We start from the raw sequence: 15,949 nt of genomic DNA on the forward strand, positions 1-15,949 counted from the left end.
CACTGACAGTGTGCACTGGTCGATGAGGAAAAACTATCTCCAATCACCATGTCGTTATTGTAACAGAATTCGCAAATAGCTCGTTGTTTTTGCTCAATTCTCCAAGACCATAAGACCACGACGTCCCATGACACGCCTATAGTCCGTGCTATCGAAGCCGATCTTCGCATTAAAGTCGCGATGTAGATCTTGGTGTCAACCTTCGAAAATTGGACGTGAGTTATAACTGTGTTCTGAATCTGAAAATGATTATTCCTCTGTGACGACGAGTGCCCCTAGGTGAGAGTGGTTGCAAAGTACCATCGGATTGCGTAACGCGAGGTAGCCATGTTGGACATCGAATATACTTGTATGGGTAGACGTCAAAGAGCATGATAAGGGATTTCCTTTATCGTAAACGAGTGGTAAAGCGTGATTAAGTCTTTTGAATTATAATTTCATTTGCGATTCAGACTAATATTTTGAGTTTGAACTATACTCATCTGAATATAGGTAGGATATTTCTCCGTAGTTATACATTCAACATTGAAACGTTTTCTTAAAATCTATATCTAGAATCTACTCTAAAACCAATAGTACGGATCAAAAATAACCTTTAGGTAAACAAAAGAAACTGAAAAATTGTAAGTAATCATATATAATCATGAATTCATTTAACAAGAAAATATATTTCAGCTAAAGTCTGTATCACACCGGATTGCTATTGGAGTTTCAGTTAATACCCTCCCATGGTTCCAAGACTTCACTGTAATTCCCAGTATACCAGCTTGCCTTGTTGAGCTAGCGTTATAACATTTCCTTCGTGGACCCTCCCTACACTACGCTCTTGAGCCAAGCAGAATAGGGACAAATTTAATTTTCTACAAGAAATTTAACACTACCTTTTCGTAAAATAGATATTAAGTAAATTACTGTTAACAACTGTGTGCAAACACTAAACAGTGAGGCGGCATGACCCAGTTGTGAGATGCAATGCCAATAACGAAGGCTGTTTCTTACTCGAGTGCGTTTCAGGCCATTTTACGTTATAATAAAATTATCCCATGTAAGCAGCCGTCTATGATGTAATAAATTTTAGAAGTAACTACGGACATTGTATCAAAATTCGAGTTGGAAAACATCAAACTTCAATTAGAAAATTAAAATGTCGTTGAAATGATTATTGCTGTGTCATGCTTTGTATCGTGATTCGAAGTCCAACCATTCATTAGTAAGATGATTCCCATCATCGAACCCACAGCAATGAAGAACATGTCGCAGGAAATCGACTACAAGAGTTTCGCTTTTCATGGGTTGTGAGCATAGCCAAGGTTTTTCTTCATTGCTCACCGCTGATGAAACCGCCTTCTCTGCAAGCAGCAATCGATACCTGCCGAAAACGTCGTCCAATTTAGAGGTGCAATGTGTGTGGAGTGGAAGCTTCAGCTACCGACCTTTTATCTACAAGACTAGTTGTCAAAACTTCTTCGTGAGTTGCCTACAAGAAGCGTCCATCCATATGCAGTACTACAGTACACATCCAGTCGGTCAACACTCAACCGTCCGCCGTCGTCAGTGTAGGTATGCGCGGCGGTTAGAATATTCGATACTCACGCATGGCGAACTACAGGTCCTTCTTGTTTTCAGCAAATTGTTGTATTACATTGAAATTTAATAATACCATTTTCTTAAATCATGTCAATACTATTTTAGTTTGTTCTCAAGTCCTTGGATCTTGGTGTTTTTGTCAGCATTTTATGTATTCTTCATCAATACCATACAAGAAAAAGCTTTTTATTTTGCTTGCAAACAAAAAAATTTAACTGATAAATAATAATCAAAAACTTCAAGAAGGTACGAAATTATAAGACATTATGTCTAATTTCCTATCATCAAGGTATCGGTACTCGAATACAGGTAATTAAATTGGCAAACCCTCAATCAATAGTCACAATTTTCAATGTTTTGCTTCTTAATGTACCGATCAATATGTTCTTCTGACACTATTTAAAGCTTCGCTTCCTTAGTAGTTTAATGATTAGGCATGGCGCATTGTTTTCACACCTTATTGGTAGTTTGTAAATAAAATCTCTGTGCGTTGTATTATTATGTCACTTTGAGTATTTGGACGATATCTTCTCTAGTATATCTACCGCCCTGATGTCAAACTGGATAGTACTGTGCTGCAGTGTGCGATGACGACGACGCGATGTTTGCGAAGCGAACGACTTGTCTCGCTATCTATCCCAGCCAGTTGAACGGTGGTGGCGGTTCAACGTCTTAGTAGAGTATTGTTGTCGGCGCTGTGCGGTCACGTTTGTCCCTATCTTTCGCTGCTAAATCATTTCGGAGTAGAATAACAGATGCAACTTGCAACGCGTGTGAGATCCCGTTCGAGAAGTTAAGTTTTCTATTTCTGTTCCGTCGGGTTCGATCTGCTGTCGGTGGAGAGGATCGCGTGCAGTTCTATGATGCGAAACTGTGCACTCGACAAATTCTCTACAGACAAGTTTAGTTACGTGCGTGCAGTGCATATGTGAATTTTAGTACATTGCATGAGCGAACTGAAAAATTCACTTTAGTGCGCGGCAAAGTAAACCTCGACAGGCGAATAGTTTTCCACGCTAACCTCTCTAATTAGAGTAGCGGTGTGATAGCTGAAGTGATTGTGTAATCAGCAGTGCTAACGAGTTGCATCCACAAATTCGGTGCCCAGTGTAAGTCCAAATGTAAAGGTCTTCGATGATCATGCTTCCATAGTCGTTGATAGTGGCGGGGTACACGTCGAAAACTGTCGCCCTTGGATTTTTACATTCAAACCAGTTCCAAAGGTCCACCACTCTGATCGGATGAGTGTCGCGAGACATTCAAGGTGCATATGCGCGCCATTGGAAGAGAAAAAGGGATCCGAAAAACTACATTATCGCTACTTGTAGCAATGACTGACTGCCCACAACTAACCGGTCACTACTGTCGGTACAAAGTACTTTTCATACACGAAAGTAGCTGTAAGAATGGCAAATACATGGAGGCTGATGCGAAAAAAAGTTGTTCAATTTTAAGAGTTGCAAGTCAATGATGATCAGAGAGCAATAAATAGAAAAAGTTTACTTGGAGAAGAATATCGACATCAGGCTACCTGCCTGATCATATTTTATGAATGGGACATTTAGGTCTGATAAGAATCTATTTTGCGACATATGGAGTGATGCCTCAGGTCGAGGCATCGAAATAAATAATTATACTTATGATGCATCTTCGAGCTCAACACATTTTATCATAACTCTTGGTTTGCCTTTCTACACGGGTTAAGTTCAGCATTTCTGTTAAAAATTGCGAGCAACGGGGATCTCCAGTTCACGAAAACATAATTTTAGTTTAAGAGAGACGTTCCGATATTTCCGATAGTCGGAATATCGATATTTTTGTTTCGATATCCGATGTTTTTGTATCGATATTTTACTTTCAATATATCAATATCGGCACCAACATTTCAAAAGGTGAAACTGCTTTGTAAACAAGAGCTGTTTGTGGCAACCAACGCAATCCAGCGAAGAAGAGAAATCGCTTCTTCAATCAGTGGTTTTGGGTTGCGTGGGTGGGCTCAAATTAACTCACCAGCGACGTGAGAAGCTCTTGTTTACAAAAGCAGTTTCGCCCTTTTGAAATGTTGGTGCCGATATATTAATATATGTATTGGATCAGAATAGAGTGTCACAAAAATATAAGCGGCATTTTGTGTTGTGAGAGAAAGGTATAGTGCTGACATCCATACCTGCTGGCATATTTTGTTGCGTGATCTTTATTTTTTACTGGTGCACTGACACAAAACAATAAAATTTTAATATTTTGACTGCCTTAAAGAAAATAAAACTAGTAGAGTCGTTGATACCAATCAAAATCTAGTTATTCTATGAATTTCCGCACACCAATTTCTTAAATTTAAATGCACAGTTAGATTGAGTTTAAGCAAACGTCACTAAAAATATATTCCTTGAAAATTGAAAAAAATCCTTTGAAATTTTCAAGTTTCTCATGAAAGATCGAAGATAAGATAAAATAAAACAAAATTGAGTGAAAGTTTAGATGAAGTTCCCTTGAAAATTAAGAAAAAAATTCTGTGGAATGTTTCAAGAGTTTTACGTGGAATTAAAAGAATGTGACCTGATTTTTTAACAATTCTATGAAAATCAGAAGAATTTCCTGTGGAAATTCAAATGAACTTCTCTTGTGGAAATTCAAATGAACTTTTGTAGAAATTAGGAAAAATATCTATGTGGAAACTTAGAACCATTCTCCGTGGAGATTATACCCTTTAATTAATTTATAATTATTACCCTTTAAAATTAAGGGAAAGAAAACTATTCTAGGAAATCCGAATTTCGTAGAGGAAATTCCGAAAAGTTGGAAAATTTCCATAAGAAATTTATAAGACTTTCTAGAGAATTTTAAAAGATGTTTACATTAGAACTATTTGAGAAAAGAAGTTTAAATCCAGGTATTTTGCATAAAAAGTCAAATAGAGCTCTGATAGGTGGATATGTCCACCATACGTTTCATGAAATTATAGTAATTTGAACACATTTTTAACGCGTTGACCTATTAGTCTGTTATGCCAAATGACCATATGCCGAATGGTGTTGCCAAGACTCAACTCATTTTTATGAAATGACAAAGCTGTAAAGCCCGTTTTCTCAAAACTGAGTTTTGTCCTAAAACCATTTCACGGGCTATAAACAGGGTTTCAAGTTGCTAAATTAGTTTTGAATATCAGGTTTTGTGTCATTTAAAAGTATACCTAAACTCGATTGTTGGGCGAACATGCAAAGTGAACAAACAAGCATAACATTCGAATGCAGTGAAGCTGATGAGCGTTTTAATTCCACTTTAATTATTTTCGAAGCATACTGACCCGAATGAAAATTTGTTTTCGAGATCGAATCAAAACCGGAGGAGACATTGCGCATCACGAATCGAATCACTCTATTCGAACGTTTTTGCTCTCTATACGAAATAATTGCGGCATTATGCATCTCGTTCGTCTTCAACCATTCGCATACAAGATTTCGAGGGAGTACCAGCTCATCGAGTACATAATGATGTTCTGTCAAACGGACGAAAAACGAAATAAGAGATAGTTGTTTCTGTGTTTCGTATGCTGCCGCCTGCAAGCTGCGCGATGTAAGCAAACGAGAGAATGAGAGATAATTAAATCTGCCTATTCGAAGGCATCCTTCGAGTCTATTGAAAGCATGCTTCAGTCTCTTGAAGAAGGCTCGAGCCTCTGAAGAGGTCGAGCCTTGAAGGAGGCTCGAGCCTCTTGAAGTGAGCCTCTGAAGGAGGCTGAGCCTCTTGAAGAGGCTCAGCTCTTGAAGAGGCTTCGAGCCTCTTGAAGGAGGCTTGCTGAGTTGAGCTCTTGAGAGGCGTCTTGAAGGAGGCTTCCTGAGCCTCTTGAAGGAGGCTTGAGCCTCTTGAAGGAGGCTTCGAGTCTCTGAAGGAGGCTTCTGAGCCTCTTGAAGGAGGCTCTGAGCCTCTTGAAGGAGGCTGAGCCTCTTGAGAGGCTTCCTGAGGCCTCTTGAAAGGAGGCTTCCGAGCCTCTTGAAGGAGGCTTCTGAGCCTCTTGAAAGGAGGCTTCTGAGCCTTTGAAGGAGGCTCTGAGCCTCTTGAAGGAGGCTCTGAGCTCTGAAGGAGGCTTCTGAGCTCTTTGAAGGAGGCTTCGATTTGAAGGAGGCTCTGAGCCTCTTGAAAGGAGGCTCTGAGCCTCTTGAAGGAGGCTTCCGAGCCTCTTGAAAGGAGGCTCTCTGAGCCTCTTGAAAGGAGGCTTCCGAGCCTCTTGAAAGAGGCTCTGAGCTTCTTGAAAGGAGGCCTGAGCTCTTGAAAGGAGGCTCTGAGCCTCTTGAGAAGGAGGCTTCGAGCTCTTGAAAGGAGGCTGAGCCTCTTGAAGGGTTGAGCCTCTGAAGGAGGCTCTGAGCCTCTTGAAGGAGGCTTCAGCTTAAGGAGGCTTGAGCCCTTGAAGAGGCTCTGAGCTCTTGAAGGAGGCTTCTGAGCTTTGAAAGGAGGCTCGAGTCTGAAGGAGGCTTCCGAGCTCTTTGAAAGGAGGCCTGAGCCTCTGAAAGGAGGCTCTGAGCCTCTTGAAAGGAGGCTTCCTGAGCTCTGAAAGGAGGCTTGAGCCTCTTGAAAGGAGGCTTCTGGGCCTCTTGAAAGGAGCTGAGCCTCTGAAGGAGGCTTCTGAGCTCTTGAAAGGGAGGCTCTGAGCCTCTTGAAAGGAGGCTTCCGAGCCTCTTGAAGGAGGCTCTGAGCTTTGAAAGGAGGCTCTGAGCCTCTTGAAAGGAGGCTCTGAGCCTCTTGAAGGAGGCGTTGAGGCTCTGAGCCTCTTGAAGGAGGCTTCCTGAGCCTTTGAAAGGAGGCTTCAGCTCTCTTGAAGGAGGCTTGAGCCTCTTGAAGGAGGTTCCGAGCCTCTTGAAAGGAGGCTTCCTGAGCTCTTTGAAAGGAGGCTTCAGCCTCTTTGAAAGGAGGCTTCCGAGCCTTTGAAAGGAGGCTCTGAGCCTCTTGAAGGAGGCTCTGAGCCTCTTGAAAGGAGGCTTGAGTTCTGAAAGGAGGCTTCAGCTCTTAAAGGAGGCTTGGAGCCTCTCTGAAAGGAGGCTCTGAGCCTTGAAGAGCTCGAGCTTGAAGGAGGCTCTGAGCCTCTTGAAAGGAGGCCTGAGCTCTTGAAAGGAGGCTCTGAGCCTCTTGAAAGGAGGCTCTGAGCCTCTTGAAAGGAGGCTTCTGAGCCTCTTGAAAGGAGGCTCTGAGCCTCTTGAAAGGAGGCTTGAGCTCTTGAAAGGAGGCTCTGAGCTCTTGAAAGGAGGCTCCTGAGCCTCTTGAAAGGAGGCTTCTGAGCCTTGAAAGGAGGCCTGGCTCTTGAAAGGAGGTCGAGCTCTCTGAAAGGAGGCTTCCTGAGCCTCTGAAAGGAGGCTGAGCTCTTTGAAAGGAGGCTTCGAGCTCTTGAAAGGAGGCCTGAGCCTCTTGAAAGGAGGCTTCGAGCCTCTTGAAGGAGGCTTGAGCCTCTGAAAGGAGGCTTGAGCTCTCTTGAAAGGAGGCTCTGAGTTCTTGAAAGGAGGCTCCTGAGCCTCTGAAGGAGGCTTCTGGAGCCTCTTGAAAGGAGGCTTGAGCCTGAAGGAGCCTGAGCTCTTGAAAGGAGGCCTGGACTCTTGAAAGGAGGCTTCTGAGCCTCTTGAAAGGAGGCTTGAGCCTCTGAGGAGGCTCTGAGCCTCTTGAAAGGAGGCTTCCGTGCCTTGAAAGGAGGCTTCCGAGCCTCTTGAAAGGAGGCCTGAGCTCTTGAAAGGAGGCTTCTGAGCTCTCTGAAAGGAGGCTCTGAGCTCTTGAAGGAGGCCTGAGCTCTTGAAAGGAGGCTTGAGCCTCTTGAAAGGAGGCTTCTGAGCCTCTTGAAAGGAGGCTCTGAGCTCTTGAGGAGGCTCTGAGCCTCTTGAAGGAGGCTTCGAGCCTCTTGAAAGGAGGCTCCTGAGCCTCTTGAAGGAGGCTTCGAGCCTCTTGAAAGGAGGCTCTGAGCCTGAAAGGAGGCTTCGAGCAGTGGTGCGAATTCTCAACTCAGTGACTGAAATTTGTGAAATTGATACCATATCCTCTTCACACTCACTTCCTAACAGTGAAAACTGAAAATGGTTAGCAGCAAATCAAAGAAAGAGTAAACAAAAGACCTCTTCATTGCACACGCAGCCCGCAGTGACAGTCCATTCAGTTCACTGCTGCCGCGTGAATGCGACGGCCCTATATAAATGTATGGTGAATACTATCACTTGAAAGACAATGACAGGAAATTTGTGCCAAGTGATCACCAGCTTCAGCCCGCTGTAGGCAAACGAGTAAGCTAATCTACTCCTGCTTTGTCTTACTGACTGAAAGACACCATCACAGGCGAAGAGGAGCAGAGAAAATACAAAACAAAGAATCACACTCAGCAGGCATTGTTGATAAATTGACCACTGCTTCCGAGCCTCTTGAAAGGAGGCTTGAGCCCTTGAAGGAGGCTCTGAGCCTCTTGAAAGGGGCTTCCGAGCCTCTGAAGGCTGAGCTCTTGAAAGGAGGCCTGAGCTCTTGAAAGAGGCTTCCTGAGCCTCTTGAAAGGAGGCTTCCGAGCTGCTTGAAAGGAGGCTTCCGAGCCTCTTGAAAGGAGGCTTCCGAGCCTCTTGAAAGGAGGCTTCTGAGCCTTGAAAGGAGTCTGAGCCTCTGAAGGAGGCTCTGAGCCTCTTGAAGGAGGCTCTGAGCCTCTTGAAAGGAGGCTTGAGCCTCTTGAAAGGAGGCTTCAGTTTGAAAGGAGGCTTCGAGCTCTTGAAGGAGGCTTGAGTTGAGAGGCTCGAGCTTAGGAGGCTTCCGCGCCTCTTGGAAATAGAGATTTATGGAAATTTTGTATATTTTGAATGAAACATTTTGATTTTTCATGGAAAATTCTTCTTTATTATTGCAATTTTGCTCCTAAAAGTGCTAATTCATTCTTATTTTGTAGAAAATTTAATTGTTAATGGAAATTTTGCATTATTTAGGAAATTGTATATTTATTTATTGGTTATGCCCGATTTCTTCCTTGACAATTTCCTTTTTTTATGGAAAACTTCAAATTTTAAAAGTTAGTTTTTATTTTAGTCGTTGTAAAACCCTGTACGCAGTCTTGATATGGTAAATCGAAAATTGCAAAATTAAATGCATCGTGATGAGGAAAAAATCATCAATTCGTTAACTAGTTGAGTAATTTCTTCTTCTTCTTCTTATTCATTACATCCCCACACTGGGACAGAGCGCCCCTGCAGCTTAGTGTTCATTAAGCACTTCCACAGTTGAGTAATTTGGAGACAAAGAAAAGATCTTTGAATGCTCTTTATCATAAAAGTTGATCATTATCGATATAATTTAGGTGATTTAAGAAGTTAACTGCCATACGGCGACTACAAAATTCAATTATCTTTAAAACCTTCTGTCTGATTTTATGATCTCTACATCTCAGAATAAACGCACCAACATTATTGGTTGAAAATGGACAGGCCGGAACGGATTTCAAGATTGAAATAGTGTTCAACAAAGAGCGAGCCTATAAAAAACGATGAAGGTGAACCACCCCTATTACAGCTGTTGCTTCTATGTCGATGTTTCTTTGCAACTATAGTTCGGTCGCATAACGGCAACGGTCTCGGTTTTGCATGTCTGCTCTCCGTTTGGAATACAGTTTGTCAATACACAATGCACTGTTCAACCTATAGCCAATTATGGAAATCTGCCCTGTAAAGCTGCCCGATCAAGACTTTACCCTTTAACTTCTATTACGTAGTATGTGCTAGCCGGAATCAAAACAATCAGGAAGGCGTAGAATGGTTTTATTCGTGTTATGGAGCTGCAGTCACCTATTATAGTTGATGTAGAAGCAAAAAAACTTGATTCTTTATGACGCGCTGCAAAAGTAAGCGCACAAATAATTACGCCTGAGAAGTTGATTGCTGTATGTATGTAAAACGTGCCTTAAACGCCGACTGCAAACCGTAGTTAACCTTCGGGCACTATCAATTAAGAATTCTCGATTTTTCAATATTGCAGTCCTATTTTCTGTGTATGCGCATTGTACAGTATTGCGGATATGGAACCAGTAAACATTCAACAAAGAATGGAAATGAGAATGGGGTTATATTTGAGAAACATCAAGAATCGAAATGAAGTTTTCTAATTGGCTCTGGTTTAACATACTGCATCATGATGTTCCTTAATAACAGTCTTAGTAAACTGGTTTCGAATCAAGAACGGTTTTATCGGTCTAGACATCACGTCTACCGATTCCAAAACAAAAACAGCTGCAAATGAGAATATTAAAGTTTTGTTTTAAAATAAGTATATGAAGCGATTATTATCAATCTTTCGAGCAAAGGCAGAATTGTTGATCAGAGAAAGATTTTTTGAATATCTATTCGATGCTAACTAGTCACATAATTTTGTTGCTCTCTATAACAATACCAACAGTTGTTAATAAGGAGGAGAAGACCGCCAGCGTCATCGAGAGATAAAGTAGATTCATGGAAATTTCACACGGGTGGTATAGGAAATGAAGTATCTTTAGTATAAAACAAAAATTAAAGATTTTTTCTTAAAATTCTTGTTTAAGAGGGTATTAAAGCAAATAAGTATGCTATCTAGATTTTTACCCAAATCAAGAATTTCGCTTAACTTTTCAAAAGATAGGTACATTTTTCATGAATTAAGAATAGCGCAATCAACAGAACAACATGAAAGCTATTGATTGCAGTATTCAAATTAATTCATGAAAAAATGTTACTTAGTCCTTTGGAAAGATGAGAATTGTTGGCTGAATAATCTTGATCACGTTTTAGAGGCAGTTTAACTCAAATTTCCTATACAGGTATACCTCGATTATATGGACCCTCGATTATATGGACCTCGATTACATGGACTTTTACCTCGATTATATGGACTATTTTTTCAGCTCAATTTTTTTCGTGTTTTGGAGTTTAAAAGCTGTTGATATTCACGTCATATTTACATTGATTCTATTTATTAAGACATGAAGAAAAATAGAAAAATAAACAGGCGTAAAATTGACATGGAAATTAACGCTATTCTACGCTGAAATGGCCTTCTACAATATTGTACAACTGTATGAATCGACGATTCACGTCAATTATTGTATAATAGTACTTTGTGTGGAAGTACGCTAATATGACGTTCCATTTATGTGCATGATTTTCAGCGTACAGTGGATTTTCTATCTGTGTAGGCTAGGACCAGTATGGATGTTTTCGAAGCTATATGAAAGCGCATAAAATCATATGGTCCGTGCCAGATTGATTCACCATTTTAATTGCAATTTCATTGTAATTGTATTTCACTCATCAACAAAAGCCACGGCCACGTCCTTACAAATCTGTGGGGGAGATAACACGTATTTTAGGTGATCTCTGATAAAAGAAAACGATATTCATGTTCGTTCAGCACAAAACTTGCGGAATTCATCCGATTCTGTTTTCACGCGAATTTTTTTACACGGCGTGTATAAAAATCGCATACAAAAATTTTGCAAAGTTGCTACATTTTGCAGATTCATCGAGAAATCATAAAACTTTTTACACGGAACGATCCCCCGTGTAAAAAAGAATCAGGTGTATACTGATGCTTAAAGGCAGACAGAGAAATTGTATATCGGAAACGAAGTTAGCAGTTCTAAATGAATTGCTGTTTAAAGAAAATTACCAATGGTGCTGGCAGCAAGAGTTTTTTCAATTTAATGATGAATTTACATTGATAGGAAGGATTTTTGTCACAGATTGAAATTATAGATTACACCCACCTTGATTTCTGATAGCAATCTGAACAGAGATTTCAAAGGAAACATGAGTATCACTAGTTTCTAGTCCACGAAATATACCGAGCAATGCCATGCTTTCGTGTTTTTTAATATTCGTAATATATTTATTTTCCATATTTTATTATACTTATTTTTCATATTTCATTATAACTATTTTTCATATTTTTACATTTTATTTTTTAATTTCTATATTTTTATAATTTTATATTTTACATTCTATTATTTTGTGTCTTAAAATTTTCATATTATTATGTTATAATATTATCATAGTTTCATATCTCTTTAAATTTATTCCACCTTCAAATTTGATATTTTATGTTTTATATTTTGTATTTTCATATTTATATAATTTCATGTTATTACACCTTCATATTATAATATTTTTATATTATCATATTTTCCTTACTTTATATTTTTTCTATTTTATACTTATATATACATTATGATGCTCTTTTTATGCTTTCACATTTTTTATACTTGTATATGTTCATATTTTTATACTTTTGTATTTTCATATATTTGCATTTTTTCATATCATATTTTCATATTGAGTTTGAAATATTTAATTTTCATATTTTAATTTTTTGCCTTTCTTATATTTTCATACTTTCATGTTGTTATAATTTAATTAGCATATTTACATATTTCTATATTTTTATTATATATTTTTTATACTTTCTAATTTCCATCTTCTATATTTTTGTGTTTTAATATTTTTATATTATCTTATTTTCGATCTTTATATTGTCATATTCTCAAAATTTAATACTTTAATATCACATTTTATATTTTAACATTTGCAATTATCATACTCTCATGTTTTTATGTACTCATATTTTTGTATCTTCATTTTTATTTTCATGTTTTCTATTTTTTGAATTTTCATAGCAATTTTTATTCTATTATTACACTATATTTTATGTTTCTTATTTTCATATTAAAAAATCATATTTTATGCTTTTATATATTTATATTATTGTATTATGTACCTTCATACTCATTTAACATTTTCATAGCCCTATAAAACATCCCAGGAAGGAAAGCTTTACAACCTGCCATGTAACCTTTAGTAGACGACTTCCTGGCACATAAACTGCTATCTGATATATGACATTCTAAATAATAAATAAATTCTTTACAATTTCCAGCTTCTTCTACAAGAGATGTACATCCCGAATCAACTTCGGCTCCTAGTTGACGTTGTATTCTACAAATATATATAAAATTTGATAAAATTTCTTATCATAATGTTATTCATTTCACTACATATTTATTTATATACAATTACCAAAATAAGAACTTAAAAGAACGCGGTGCGTATGGTACGGTATGTCCACGCATCCTTCAACCCCTGTAGATTCGTGATATGTATCATGTTGAAGTGACTACTTGAACAGATACATCTCGAAAAATCATCTCTGCGGCAAACACAACGCAGTGGGCCTGGCTGCTTTGAAGTTTATGTCATACCACTGGATGCTGGAGCCTCAATATTGACAAGAAAATATTGGGCGTCATCTAACCTCAGTATTCCAGGATGCTTTCTTTGTACTGGCTGCGTTTGTGTTCGATTAGATTAGATTAGATTAGAATTTACATTGATAGGAAGGATTCAATTGACAATATAATCAAGAATATGCTCAGCTAGATTTTCCAATCATTATAACCGTGACTTCTGGTTACGGTGTCCAGCTTTTCATTCCGTTGTTCAGTTAGAAATTGACCCAATAACAAAAGACTCAGGTTTATAGTCCAAAATATAAAACTTGATATCCACTTTGAAGGTGTGAATGCAATTGACACTGGTAAAAATGTCACTGATAGGGGACTGAGGATCCATATTTACATGCATTTAAAATAATTGTAAGAATCCCTATCAACCGCAAATTGTTGCAAGCGGATCGGTTTAAAGTGTCAGACAAGTGTGATTGTTTACAGGCGGTTTTGCATATAAAGTATTTAGGCCATAACATCAGAGCCCATAGTCCGATCCGGCCAATTTCCAATAGAGACAATGGGAAAAATCTCGTCGAATTCAATTGCAATGCTATCAAAATGAATATGGATAAGTGCCAGCTTCCATATAAAGTTTGTTTTTGAAGCGAACATATAGCTCTCCGTACACGTATTTATAATTTTTAAGTTTAATTTGTGTCCACATTAAGCTTGATGAAGTCTTTATTACTTCTGTTTCTCTATACCGCGAAACTCTGGCCATCCGAAAGATGCTCCATAACAAAAAACCGAGCGTGAAGCCACGCAAGACCGTTTTCAACGTCAAACGCCCGGATGAGGATATTGAGAATTGTGGCTCTGCAAATTGTCACACAGACTGAGCCTATCAAATCAATGAACTGATTAAAAAAAAAGTCTTATTACTAACTTAATCTTAGAACGGTTTGCAAACTAGCGACTTAAAAACGGTTACGATCTTATAAAAAATCAAAATTTTCTGAATCATCATAAAAAGGGCCCAAACATAGATTACACTGTAAGGCAATAAATAGATATTTTCTTTTATTGTAAAAACTATTTTCATAGTTTAAAAAACATTTGAGATTTTTTTTGCTTCGATTATATGAAATTCGATTATATGGACTTTTGCATCGAAAAGTCCATATAATCGAGGTATGCCTGTATCATGCCTTTCAAATTCATGTAACTACTTTTTATAAAGTTTTTCTAGGTAGTTTGCACAGGCCAACGCACAACCATCTTCAAGAGATGCTGCGCCTAGCTGCTCTTCCGTTGGGAGAAGCACTTCCAGTTGCTGGTGCGTAGTCTTTGGGCTAGTGTACTGTCTTGTAGCCGACCAATGTTAAGTCATGACGGACGACTCTGACGCGTGCGATCAATGTCGAGAGTTTTGAGCGCAGACATACCGCGTGACGAGGTAGTGGTCGGATCTGGCCTGCACTGCGGTAAGTGCGTACGTTCGTGATGTCGGAGAAGAATTTAATGTCGATTAGAACGTGGTCGATTTGGTTTTTCGTTACTTGTATAGGTGATTTGTGTGGCCTTTGTGGATATACTTCTATTTTCCTATTATTACTCAAAACACAATGCTGAACATCCGTTTCAACATCATTGTTGACATTAAATTGGTATAAGTTAAGTTTACATTAAAATGATAATTTTGTGTTTATTATCAATCGATTCCAAAATTTGAAAAGTTATCGCCGGAGATAACTCGCTCACTATTCATAGTTATCAAACGAGAAATTCCAATAATTATCGTATTAGGAATGGATCAGCACAACCCTGACTGATAGTCTACCGCCGCAACCATCACCGATGCCCAAACTGGAACAGAGACTAAGCCACCCAGCCACTAAGCATATCGCAGTTGGCCTGTCAACGGTATTTGGTGGACATCCCATGAAGGGAGTAGACGCAGAGTAGACGGGACAAAGAAATTTGACAGTTTTATTGATAATAATTTATTATTCCTTCACGTTAGCTGCAAAGGACTTTTCATTTACATATACCTAGGAATCACCAAAACTGAGCCTATTAAAGTTTTTCCAGAACGTATCCACTGCAAAATAAAGCGAAGAGCATTCCGAACCTTTTATCTTCTTCAAAGACGGGGTTGAGAAGTTGCCGTCAAAACGTTCCCCCAAGCTTTCGAGAAAACACGCGCGTGAAAGAAGCAGGAAACGAACTACATCAGCTATAATCTCTGAATGTTGCATTAATTTGACGTCTATGCTGGTTTGCGGTCTCCAGTTAGGCTTGCAAAACAAAGGCACAGAATTCGGAGATAGCGAGATCTATTCTCGATCGGATCTAGGATGTTTTCGGGTGGGAAACATTCTCGATAATCTCTGGGCATAGTGTAACCATTGGATCTCTACCACACAAGATACATCCTAATGCAATGGCGGGCATAGCAAGTTTTCAATTAATAACCAAAGAAATGCTAAAAGATTAGAGGCCGAAAAGCAGGCTGCTAGTAAAGGTTGGAATGTAGTGCTATGCGAATAGAAGAAGTTTTCAGAGACTTAAGGAGATTGGACTGATTCGCCGAAACCGTAAGCAAAAGTTTTCAGCCAGTAAATATTAACATACATAAATATTACGCAACACACTGGAGTAGATTTTTACGCGGAGGATATGAGCCGCGTTAATTAAAACAACGTAAAAATACCGTATAAGTCCCAAAATATGTCTGAATGATCCTCGGAACTCTGGAAATTTGAGGTAATAAAAACTGCATAAAAAGCGATTCGTGTAAGGAAAACCTACAAAAACGACTTCAGTGTACATCGGGTATAAAGCCCATCTTTGATCGACATGGTCCAAGAAAATTGAAAATCCATCGAGAAACGGTTGAGATATAAATGATCAAAGCTCCACTATATTTTCTTTTGACGTTTTTCGATTTTTAAAAATCGGGTAAAATGTACCCCAATATAGAAAAAGACAGACGTAGTTCTACGTCAAAAAGAACGGACAGGGCGGGAAAAACTTCGAGCTTCTTCGACCTGCTCATTGGACAGCACTCATGTTTACTACGGTGCATATATATGGAGTTGACAGCTACGATATGCTTCTGACGATAGTTTTTAATGGTCAGAAAATCTCTCTCATTGGGTTTGTAGCAGACAC

At 38.9% G+C, this 15,949-nt stretch overlaps 1 protein-coding gene across 1 annotated transcript in view; it reads left to right on the forward strand.

The window, feature by feature from the left end:
- The window catches only part of LOC134212422 (carnitine O-palmitoyltransferase 1, liver isoform), a 151,365-nt gene that overhangs the window by 81,116 nt on the left and 54,300 nt on the right, over positions 1–15,949 (forward strand). The gene's annotated exons all lie outside the window — the stretch shown is intronic.

This window comes from Armigeres subalbatus, chromosome 2 (genome assembly GCF_024139115.2).
Source record: "Armigeres subalbatus isolate Guangzhou_Male chromosome 2, GZ_Asu_2, whole genome shotgun sequence".
In the NCBI taxonomy this organism is placed as follows: Eukaryota; Metazoa; Arthropoda; class Insecta; order Diptera; family Culicidae; genus Armigeres; species Armigeres subalbatus.